The sequence below is a fragment of the Rousettus aegyptiacus genome, unplaced genomic scaffold (genome assembly GCF_014176215.1).
Source record: "Rousettus aegyptiacus isolate mRouAeg1 unplaced genomic scaffold, mRouAeg1.p scaffold_m13_p_7, whole genome shotgun sequence".
In the NCBI taxonomy this organism is placed as follows: Eukaryota; Metazoa; Chordata; class Mammalia; order Chiroptera; family Pteropodidae; genus Rousettus; species Rousettus aegyptiacus.
In genome coordinates this window covers 3,828,470-3,838,243 of record NW_023416310.1, presented here as the reverse complement: position 1 = coordinate 3,838,243, position 9,774 = coordinate 3,828,470, and the positions used below count along the sequence as shown (strand labels likewise).

Below are 9,774 nucleotides of genomic sequence, written 5' to 3'. Positions count from 1 at the left end.
GGGGCTGGACCATGAGTACCGGTCTCCGCCTCTGCCGCGTACCCGGGTCGGGTCGCCCGCTCTCTTCCCTGCTAGACTCCAGCTTCGGAGGCTGGCGGAGCTGTCAGAGCTTCGCTCACAGGGCTGTCATGGGGAATGAATGGCCCGTGTGTAGGAAGCACTCTCTGAAATGGAAGCTTTGGAAGGTTAGTGCAATCGGGGTGGGGCAGGTCATGAGGGGCACAGCAATCCGCTTCCTGGGGTACAAGCTGGCCTGGGGTCTGTGGTCATGTTTTCCGAACCAAAACTCAGGACTGTGGGGCTGGCAGTGGGAAGGGTCTCTCCTCCAGAATCTGGGTCCGAGGTGGCCACGGCGTGCCTGCCAGGCATGCGGCTGCAGGCGGGAGGCAGATCCCGGGAGGGGAGGCTGTGCAGCCCTCTGCCCCGGGTGCCAGGTCCCCTGCGAGCTGCACTTGTTTGTGGCTGTCTGCACAGGGTCCATTAACAAGCACCTGCCAGAGGACACACTGCACCAGGCTATGACAAAAGAAACCTGTCACAGGTCTAAGCTCCCTGAACCCTAAAGATAGAGGGCCCTGGAACATGGGGTGTTAGGGGGCTCCACTCAGCCCCCCATGTCTCAGGGCTCGAGGTGTGGGGGCTCAGGGTCTCCCTGAAGAGGAGGCATAGGTGGCATCTTCTCCCGGGAATGCAGAAGCACCCCAGCGTCCGGGCCTCAGGGCCCCTGCTGCGGGGCACGGGGTCAGTCGGCACCCTCGCCCCAGAGTCACCGGGGCTCCGAGCCACCTTCTCGCTGGCACCGCCTCCGCCCTGTGATATAAGCCTTTGCTCGGCCTCGGCCCCAGTGGAGCCGAGGGTAGGAGCCAGTGTTATTCCCAGGCATCCCTGGCACGTCGTTAGGGCCCAGACAACAAGTGTCTAAAAGACAGGAGACAGGACGACCTGGCTCGAGGTGGAAACCACGACTTTTTCTTCTTCGTTGTCTGTGCCGCGGAAGAAGGCTGCCCCCGCCCCAGGGGCGAGGCGCCTCCCAGGAGAAAACGCGGATCCAGGCGGTGTCTGGGGGTCCCCCGCGAGCCTGGCCTTGCGGACGAAAACCCAGGTTCCCAGGGTGCAATGTGGACGAGCAGGAGACAAGGGCTTCGGGGGGAGGAGAAGGAGGATGAGGGCGCCAGCTCCCAAGGCTGGGCACTGATCCTGCCGCAGAAGTCCTGTGGGGGTGGGGGACGAGGGGGGAGGGTGGTGAGCTGCTTGGGAGGGGCTGTGAGTGGGCCTCCGGAAGGACCACTTGGGGACAAAGCTGGAGGATCCAGCAGCTGACCAAGGCGTCAATCGTTAATGAACAAACCCCTCCCCATAGGCCAGGGCACTTATGGACCCCTCCCCGCCATGCCCAGGACACCAGCGGCCACAGAGGGGGCCTGCTGGGCCGGCAGGTGTGGGCGGATGCCGGGAAGAAGCCTTTGAGCTGGGCAGTGCCTGGTGACACCGCGTGATAACTGGGTCAGCGGGGGAGGGCTGGGGTAGAGAGGTGGACGTGGTGGCCTCAGAGGGCGGGCAGCCTTCGGCTCCTCTGGCTTCAAGGCCATGGCTACGACGCCCCTGCCCTTAACTAGCTCCTCCGCCAGACCCATTTCTGGGCGCCTGACCTTCCCTCGCCTCCGCCCTCGGCCAGGACCGCTTCCCTCCGGCACAGAAAGAGAGGGCAGTGGACCCTCCCTGCGCTTGAATGGCCTCCCGCCTCCCCGCTGCTCACGCTGCCCAGGCGCTCCGTCCCCTCCCTCCCTGGGTTGCGTACACGGTGGGCTTTTGGGCCAGGCACCCAGTCGGGGGCTGCGCGGGAAGCAGATGTGCACTCGACTCTGTCGCTCGTGGCGCTGGGCACGGGCCTGGCGTGCTGGTCTGGTCCCGTGGTCCACCGACTCACAGCCTCGTCTGCACCCCCAGTGAATGGGTTTTCCCCACACCAAGCGATTCTACGACCGGGTGCCCTGCAGTTCACCTCGATCCTGATGCCATCTACACGGAGATAGCGTTGGATCCCACAGGTCAAGGGCTCGCCCCCCCCCAACCCCCTTCGCACACCAGTTACACGTCCAGGTCGCCCCCTGTGCTTCTCAGCCACGGCCTTTAGATTGGAGGTGCCCGTGACCCCCTTGGCAGGTTTGATTAACTTGCTAGAGTGGCTCACAGAACTCAGGAAAAACGGTTTCCTTACCGGATGACCAGTTCACCATCAAAGCACACCACTCAGAACCGGTGAGCCCGGAGAGGCGCTCAGGGCACGGTGTGGGGGAGGGGCGGGAGCGCCCACACCCTCTGCAGGTGCCATCGCCCCAGCGCCTCCAGGTGCTCATGACGGGAAGCTCTCTGATACTGTGGGTTTTTTATGGAGGCTTCATTGCGTAGGCACGATTGATTAAGTCACCAGCCGTCGGTGATTGAGCTCAATCTTCAGCCCCTCTACAAGGTGGGACCGAAAGTTTCAACCCTCTAAGCATTTATTAGCTTTTCCCAGCACCCAGCCTCCAGGCTGAGGGGGCTTACCAAGAGTCACCTCATTAACATAAACTCAGGGGTGGTTGAAAGGGGCTTGTTATGAATAACAAAAGATACCTTTCTCTCTCTGATCACTTAGGAAATCCCAAGGGTTTTAGCAACTCTGTGCCAGGAAGTGGGGGTGGGGGAAATGAAGACCAAATATATATTCTTATTAAAAATCGCAATTTCACAGGTTGCCATAACAATGCACCACAGGCTGGGTGACTTAAACAACAGACATTTATTCCCCACAGTTCTGGGGGCTGGAAGCCGGAGATGAGGGTGCTGGCCGATTCCATCCTGGTGGGGGGGGTGTCTCCTTGGTTTGCAGAAGGCTCCCTTTCTACTGTGTCCCCACCTGAGAGAGACAGACGACAGATCTCTCGTTTCCTGTAAGGACACTAGTCCTATCAGATTAGCGTCCCACCCTTATGACCTCACATAACCCCAGTCACCTCCGTAAAGGCCTCATCTCCAGTCACAGCCACCATGGAAGTTAGTCTTCAGCATCTGAAGTTGCAGGGGACACACATTCAGTCTGCGTCTGGGCGCTCCAAGGTTCCCTGGCCGCCTGCCCCTCTCTCCCTCCCGGGCCTAGCCATGCCGGGTCCGCCCTCACCTCAGGACTCGGCTGAAGTGCAGTTCCACGGGACGGGCCACCTTGCCTCCCGAGGGACCAGAGGATGCACTCGGGTCAGGGAGCTCCTCACGGGGACGGGAGGTGAGGGCGTGCAGGGCCTGTAGAGTGGCCCGCCCTGCGTCCTGCCTGCCCCTGGGGAAGCAGCACAGTCACGGTCATGTGTACAGGACCACACAGCCCGGGGCTTTCACTTCCCAGACAACAAGGCAGCTGGTCAACCTCTGCCTGGTGCCTGATCCCTAGGGGGCTGCAGGTGGGACGTCGCGGCCTTGTTCCGAGCCCAGTGCGGGAGGGAGATCAGGAGGCAGTGATACCCCTGGGCCGTGTGTGTGAGACACGTGTTTGGGCCCCGGGAAACTTGCCAGACAGGGCAGCAGACATAAGGGGGTCACCTCTTTCCAGCCCTGGACAGCCAGCCCTTGAGCATCCTTCCCGATGTGAGTCTGAGACCCCGCTGCAGGTCTCGGGAGCAGCCGGCTTGGGCTGCTGTAACAACACACCACGGACAGTGTGGCTCAGACAATAGATACCCATTTCTCACAGTCCTGGGGGCTGCGAAGTCCGAGATCATGGTGTCGGCGGATGTGACTCCTGGCGAGGGCTCTCTTCCTGGCTTACGGATGTCACCTTCTCACTATGTCCTTATAGGTGACAGAGAGAGAGAGAGACTCTGATCTCTCTTCCTCTTCCTAGAAGGGCACTAATTCCCTCCATGAGGGCTCCACCCTCATGACCCAATCAACTCCCAAAGGCCCCACCTCCTAATCCATCCCATTGGGGGTTACATCTTTAACCTATGAAGCCAGAGGATAAGAACATTCAGTCCATGAGAGGCTCTCGGCCAAACCCAGTCATAACCGAAAAAACAAGAACAGCAACACTCCCCAGGAGTCCGCGCTCCTTCCCACTCACCGCCCTGTCTTCCTCTTCCATTTCTCGAACGTCTTATAATTTGGAAGGACTCATGGTCTCCACTCGCACCCCTTCCATTCACCCCTGGTCCAAGCTGGGGTTGACTCAAGGCCTCATGCTGCTCAAAGGTGGGCATCATCTGTGACCTATCCACCTCCTTCACCTCCTCCACCAAATCCACCGCCAAGTCCCCATGGCGCACCTTCTAGAATATTCCTCATGCCTGTCTTCTTCTCTCCATCTCCATGACCGCTGCCAGCCTCTCGCACTTGGCCTTCGGGGGGAGCTTCTCCCTGGTTCTGGTGTTCGACCTTTTCTCACTACCCTGCAGAACAGATCAGCTCTTAGATCAGGAGTAGATGTCTCTCCCCTGCATAAGTCCCCAAAGCCTCCCATTGGTCTCAGAAATGTGGCGCAGGCTGCGAGGTGTGGCCTGAATGCCCATGAGCGCCAGCCCCCTCTCCCGCCTCCTGCCCTCCCTGCAAGGCAGAGACAACTCAGTCTCTTCCTGTTGCTCCAATGCCTCAGGCTCTGATGCCCCATCCCCTGCCCAGCCCCTGCTCCTTCTTCTGTCCCTACTTAGAGGTCACTTGTCAGGCAGCCTGCCTGACACCTCACCCAACAAGATCGTGCCTTTCACATGTTAATAGCACCCCAGGCAATCGTGATCGATTAACCAGGACGTCACTGCATGAATTTGGAGGGGACATGGTTCAACCGTAGCAGAGGGGCAGGCATCCTTCGTGGGGCCAGGTCGGCTTCCAGAGCTGGCACTGCCCCCGCCCAGCCCTAAGGGATGGGTGGGAATGAGGGCAGCACAGCCATTCAGGGCGTGGAGCTTGGGGTCAGGCCGGAGAGGCCCTTCTTACCGCAGTACCGGTCCCTGGGTCGCCTCCGCCCCTCTGCCCAGCCCTGCCTTCTCCCTCCTCGCGGCCTCAGCTCCCACCTCTAGGGAAAGAGGGCTTGGGAGGGCCCGTCCTCCGAACCCAACGCCTGCTCCAAGGCTGAGCCAACGCTGGCACTGCTCACTGGGACCAAGTAACTGGTGCGTGATTTGGCCTTGAGCATGGAAAGTTCAATGAACTGGAAAGAGTAAAAGGAAGTTGGAAAAAAAATTTTTAACCCCGCTCGAACCACAGGAGCGATAAAGAGACAGTGAGGTCACTGGGCCTTTTGGAAAATGTGAATCTGCCGGTCTGAGGAAAAAGAGAAAAGCAGGGCCCGCGAGCCCCCTCCCGCCTGTGCTTTCGCCCGGGCGGCGAGTGCGGGGGGTTGGGGGGGCGTGGGGTGCGGCCCCGGGCAACAGTGTCCGCCTGGAAAGAACTTTCACACCAGGAGCGCTGTCTCCTCTTCTTGGCTTTGCTGAGGGGGTTTGACTTCGATTTCTGGGAGGGAAAAGGCAGGTTATAAAGTGATCCTTCTCATGATCTAAGCTTCTCAACGGAAGCACCCACAGGAAGCTGAGGGAGCGCACACATGCACACACACACACACACACACCACACACACACACACACGCGCGCGCACGTCGAGCAGGGGCTCAGAGCCCCGCAGGCCTGGCCAGGCCTCCACGCATCCGGTGCTCGCTGAGCCTCGGTCCCCTCAGGGGCAGAGTTTGACCATCACGTGAAGACCCTGGATACCAAGCCGGACCCCGGGGTCAGGTGGAGGCTGCTCAGGGGCCCAGAGTCAGGGCAGAATGCTGACCTCAGGGGACAGCTACGGTGTGGCCGTCTGCTGAAGCCGCCAGCAGAGGCGAAGGCTGGGGCAGCAAATGGAGCGGGCTCAGGTCCCACACAGGTAGATCCCTGGGAAAGGCGCGGTCCCCTGAGTGCGGTGTGGACCTGCAGGGTCGGGGCGGGGGGCAAGCCGGTGCTGGAACACACGGCTCCTCTGTGTGCTTTGGCTCGTCCTTTAAACACTTCTCACTGGGGAAGGCTTCGTCGTTTACGCAATACATTGGCACAGGAACACTTGTGTGTCATATGTGAATGAAGAAATGTGCACACGGGGGTGCTGTGGGGACCGTGGTCACCACACGCCTGGCCGTCGGGACTCTGAGGAAGCCCCTCCCGTTCCCCCATCCTCCGCAGGGTTTGGGGACGAGCCCTCACCCCACAGGAGCAGAGGAAGGCGCTGTTGCTGGGAGGCGTCTGACCGCCCTGTTCCTGAAGTCAGCAAGGAGCTGATTAGATAAGTCCTTCTGGTGTAAACAGAGGCATGGCCCACTCTCGCTCACACACACACACACACGCACACACACTTCCTTCTCAGCCCGAGGGCCAGGTTTGCAAGGTTCAGGGTGTCTTGGGCAGGGCTGGCCCGATAAGACTCCTATGCTGGCCAGAAGGAGATTGGCTCCAGGCGGGGCTGGCTGGCACGGCTCGGGGGGCTGGCTCACACCCTTGGCCTGTCTGCCAGGTGGAGCCAGGCAATCTTTATGGGCTTGGTCGCTGGACACTTTCCTCCTGGAGAAACACTTAGAAACCAGGGTGATTTCCCCCACGGAAGGCTCTGGACCCTGGAGCAGACTCTGACCCTCTCATTTCGTAGCTGACAGACTGAGGTCCTGGCGGGACGCGCCCAAGCTCACTTGGCTGGTCAGCCCAAGCCCCTTCCACTGCGTCCCCAGGCCTGTCTGCCCCTCCGTGCCCCTGCGTCCAGCCCTGGGTGCCCAAGAGGCACAGAGGGCCCGACCACAGCAGGCGCCTGCAGGACAGGGGCGTCCCCACTGCCAGGCCTCACTGGCCCATCCCAGTCTACAAGACTGCGGACCCGACAAGGAGAAAACCCCTGGCCCCCTCTCTGTCCTCACGCCCCTCCCACCTTCCAAAGTCAGGAAACCCGGCTCACCTGGCTCATACCGGAGCCTGGGGGCCAGACAAGGCCAGCATCTGAGCAGCCCCGCGAAGCAGGTGTGCGCGCGCGCGCGTGTGTGTATGTGCGCGCATGCGCGAGACCACCCTCCGCCTGGCGTTTACACAGCTTCTGTGGCTTTGGCTCCCTGTTGGCCACACGCTCCTGACACCCAGGAAAGCAGTGATGGGGAGCACGGGGGTGACGGAGCTGTTCCCTGCGCAGAGCTCACGGCTCCAGGGCTATTCTTCCCCGCCCCCCACCCCACACTCGGCTTCGCCCTGGGCCCTGGAGGTGGACCTACCTACCACTGCCCGGGGCAGAGGAGACGGGAGGCCCAGTGAGACGAAGTGGTTTCCCCAGAGCCACGTGGGCCTCGTGCGGCAGAGCCCCCAAACTCCCGTGCCCAGATCCAAGTTCAGAGCTGTCCCCATGTCACACCTCGGCAGCTACGATGCTGTCGGCTGGCTCCAGACCAGCGCTCTCAAATTTTTGGGCCTCAGAACCCCTTTACATGCTTAAAAATTATCGGGGACCCCAAAGATGGTCTGCTTATGAGGAGAATGTGTATCGAGATTCACTATATTAGAAATTAAAACTAAAACTTCAGAAGGGTTTCTATTAATTCACTTAAAAATAATAAAATCCACAACATGTTAGCATAATAACACTTTAAATGGAAAAAAACTATACATTTTTAAACAAAACAAAAAATAGCAAGATCGGCATCATTTTACGTTTTTGCAAATATCTTTGATATTTGGCTCGATAGAGGGTTCTGCGTTTAATAATAATAGGTTATTATTAATAGCTGATTAATAAATTCTTGAGCCTTTCATTAGTTTTAATTTGTAATAATAGATTATTAGTACAATCATATATTATTAACTGTTTCTGCATTTAATCTATTATGATAGGGCGCAAAGCTGGAAAATTCCATTGTGCAGTCACAAGGGAATGAGACTAATAATACAAGGGAATAATGCCTCAGTATTTGTATGGACGTACGTTTGATCCTCAGACCCTGTGCAAGAGTCTCAGGCACCCCGGGGGTGCCGCGGGACCGCACTTTGAGAAGCACCGCACCACCTTCTCGGAGGTCGGCTCCTCACACCGCGTCTCTTTCTCAACTGCACTCCCCGCCCCTCCCCCACCACACACGACGATATCTGCGAAATCGAAATCCTGGCGTATCTTCCAGCTGCATTTGGTGCGTCCCCTCCCCCACACCTTTTGCAATTAATCGCAGGTACGTCTCTTAGCAGGTGGCCCCTTGGAATCGGGGTCACTGGATCGTAATAATCATTAACGAGAGACTGCAGACTGCCCCCAGCGCAAGGCCCACACACATCGGCTGGGACGGAAATGGAGCCAAGGCCGGGGTGCAGGCGCTGGGCAGGGGCGGAGAGGGGGCCCCGGGAGGAGCGGCCCAGCCCCGCCCTCTGGGTCTCCGCGCTTCCTTCCAGGGCGTGTGTCTGTCCAGGGCGTGTGTCTGCGCTACCGGTCTGGGTCGGACGCCGCACCCGGCTGTGGCCACCCAGAGGGACAAAGCCTGTCTTTTCCGTTCTTACGGCCCCGTCCCCAGGCCCAGGCCCTGGCACGGAGCCGACCCGCAGCTGCAGGAGGAAGGAGGCCCTGGCAGGCAGGAAGCCTTAGTTCCCAGTGCAGATGGAGGGCGGAGCGAGGAGGGGGCGCTGCCCGCGGGCAGCTGCTGGGCCGCAGCGCCAGGGCGGAACTCTGCGCAGAGCCGAGTCCCGTTCCGGCCTCTCGTCGGCGCCTCTCCAGATAAGCGGGGCGGTGCCGGCACACGGCGAGCTCCACACCGGAGGCGCCGTCTGGACAGCCTCGTGAGAAAGCAGGCGCGGAAGACTGCGGCTCCAGGGGCGCACGCGGGGTGCACTCTGCCCTCCGCTCACACCGCAGTAGCCTCTCCCTGCCCTGGGCACAGCGCCCTGCCCCCCCCCCCCACCCAGTGACTGGGGACCTTTTCTCATGCTGGTTTCCTCCAGGACCCCCAGCACAACACCCATCACGGCCCAGGCACCTAGGAAGAGTTTGTAGAATTTCGTATTTTAAATGCATGAAGAAACATGTACTAAAAGAAACTGCAAGGTGACTTAGCTGCCAAGTGAAGTTTTAATCGGGCTTGAGAATGGTGGGGCCCTCGCTGACTCATGTGGCATGTTCTATATCAGGCTTTCTTAAAATGGAGCCCACTGGGTGCTGGTAGCTAAGGCGGTTGGAACGGTCAGGAACTCTTGGCCACGTTGGGCGGGCGTCTTCGGCGGGGTGAGCTGCATTCTTCCTGCAGAGGACAAGCGGGTGAGGAAGGCCCTGGGAGCCAAGGGGCATGAGCTCCTGGGCAAAGCGCCGTCCGCAGCCAGCACCTCCGGAGGGGGCTTGGGGGGGGGGGTCCCTTGGGGGTTTCCTCCTAGAGATGCCAGCTGTGAGTTGGAAAAGTCTAGAACGTTCATAGGCCTTCAAGAGAGGTGCAAGGCAGAAAGGCCGGAGACCAGGACAGCCTCCTGGCTCATTCTAAACCGCTTGGAACCCAGCAGAGGAAAGGGCTTCTCCTCGTGCGTCTGGGTCTTCACCCGCGTCCAGGCGGGGCTGCGGGTGTGGAGGGCGAAGCAGACACAGAAAAGACCCCTCGCATACGTTTGTTGTTGTTTTTTTCCCCAAAATAGTTGCTAAAAGCCCCACGTTAATGACTCACTTTTTTAGACAAAGTAGATGAAGATCTGTTTTATAAAGAACACTGGATCTGAGAAGCAGCAGCTTTTCAGGCTGGGGTGTAAGCACCTTCGTAGGTGGCCTGTGGGGTG

At 59.4% G+C, this 9,774-nt stretch overlaps 1 long non-coding RNA gene across 2 annotated transcripts; it reads right to left on the bottom strand.

Annotated features, from left to right (window-relative positions):
* Positions 1-2,759: 2,759 nt before the first annotated feature.
* On the bottom strand, positions 2,760-5,155 carry LOC107501206. Of its 2 annotated transcripts, none has more exons than XR_004952161.1 (7): positions 5,040-5,155; positions 4,296-4,418; positions 4,094-4,211; positions 3,712-3,822; positions 3,161-3,313; positions 2,997-3,051; positions 2,760-2,899 (listed from the first exon to the last, which is right to left on the bottom strand). It is a non-coding gene; the product is annotated as an uncharacterized LOC107501206 (long non-coding RNA). The 2 variants fall into 2 exon arrangements; XR_004952160.1 differs by having other exon boundaries at positions 4,963-5,148.
* Between the last annotated feature and the right edge of the window lie 4,619 nt (positions 5,156-9,774).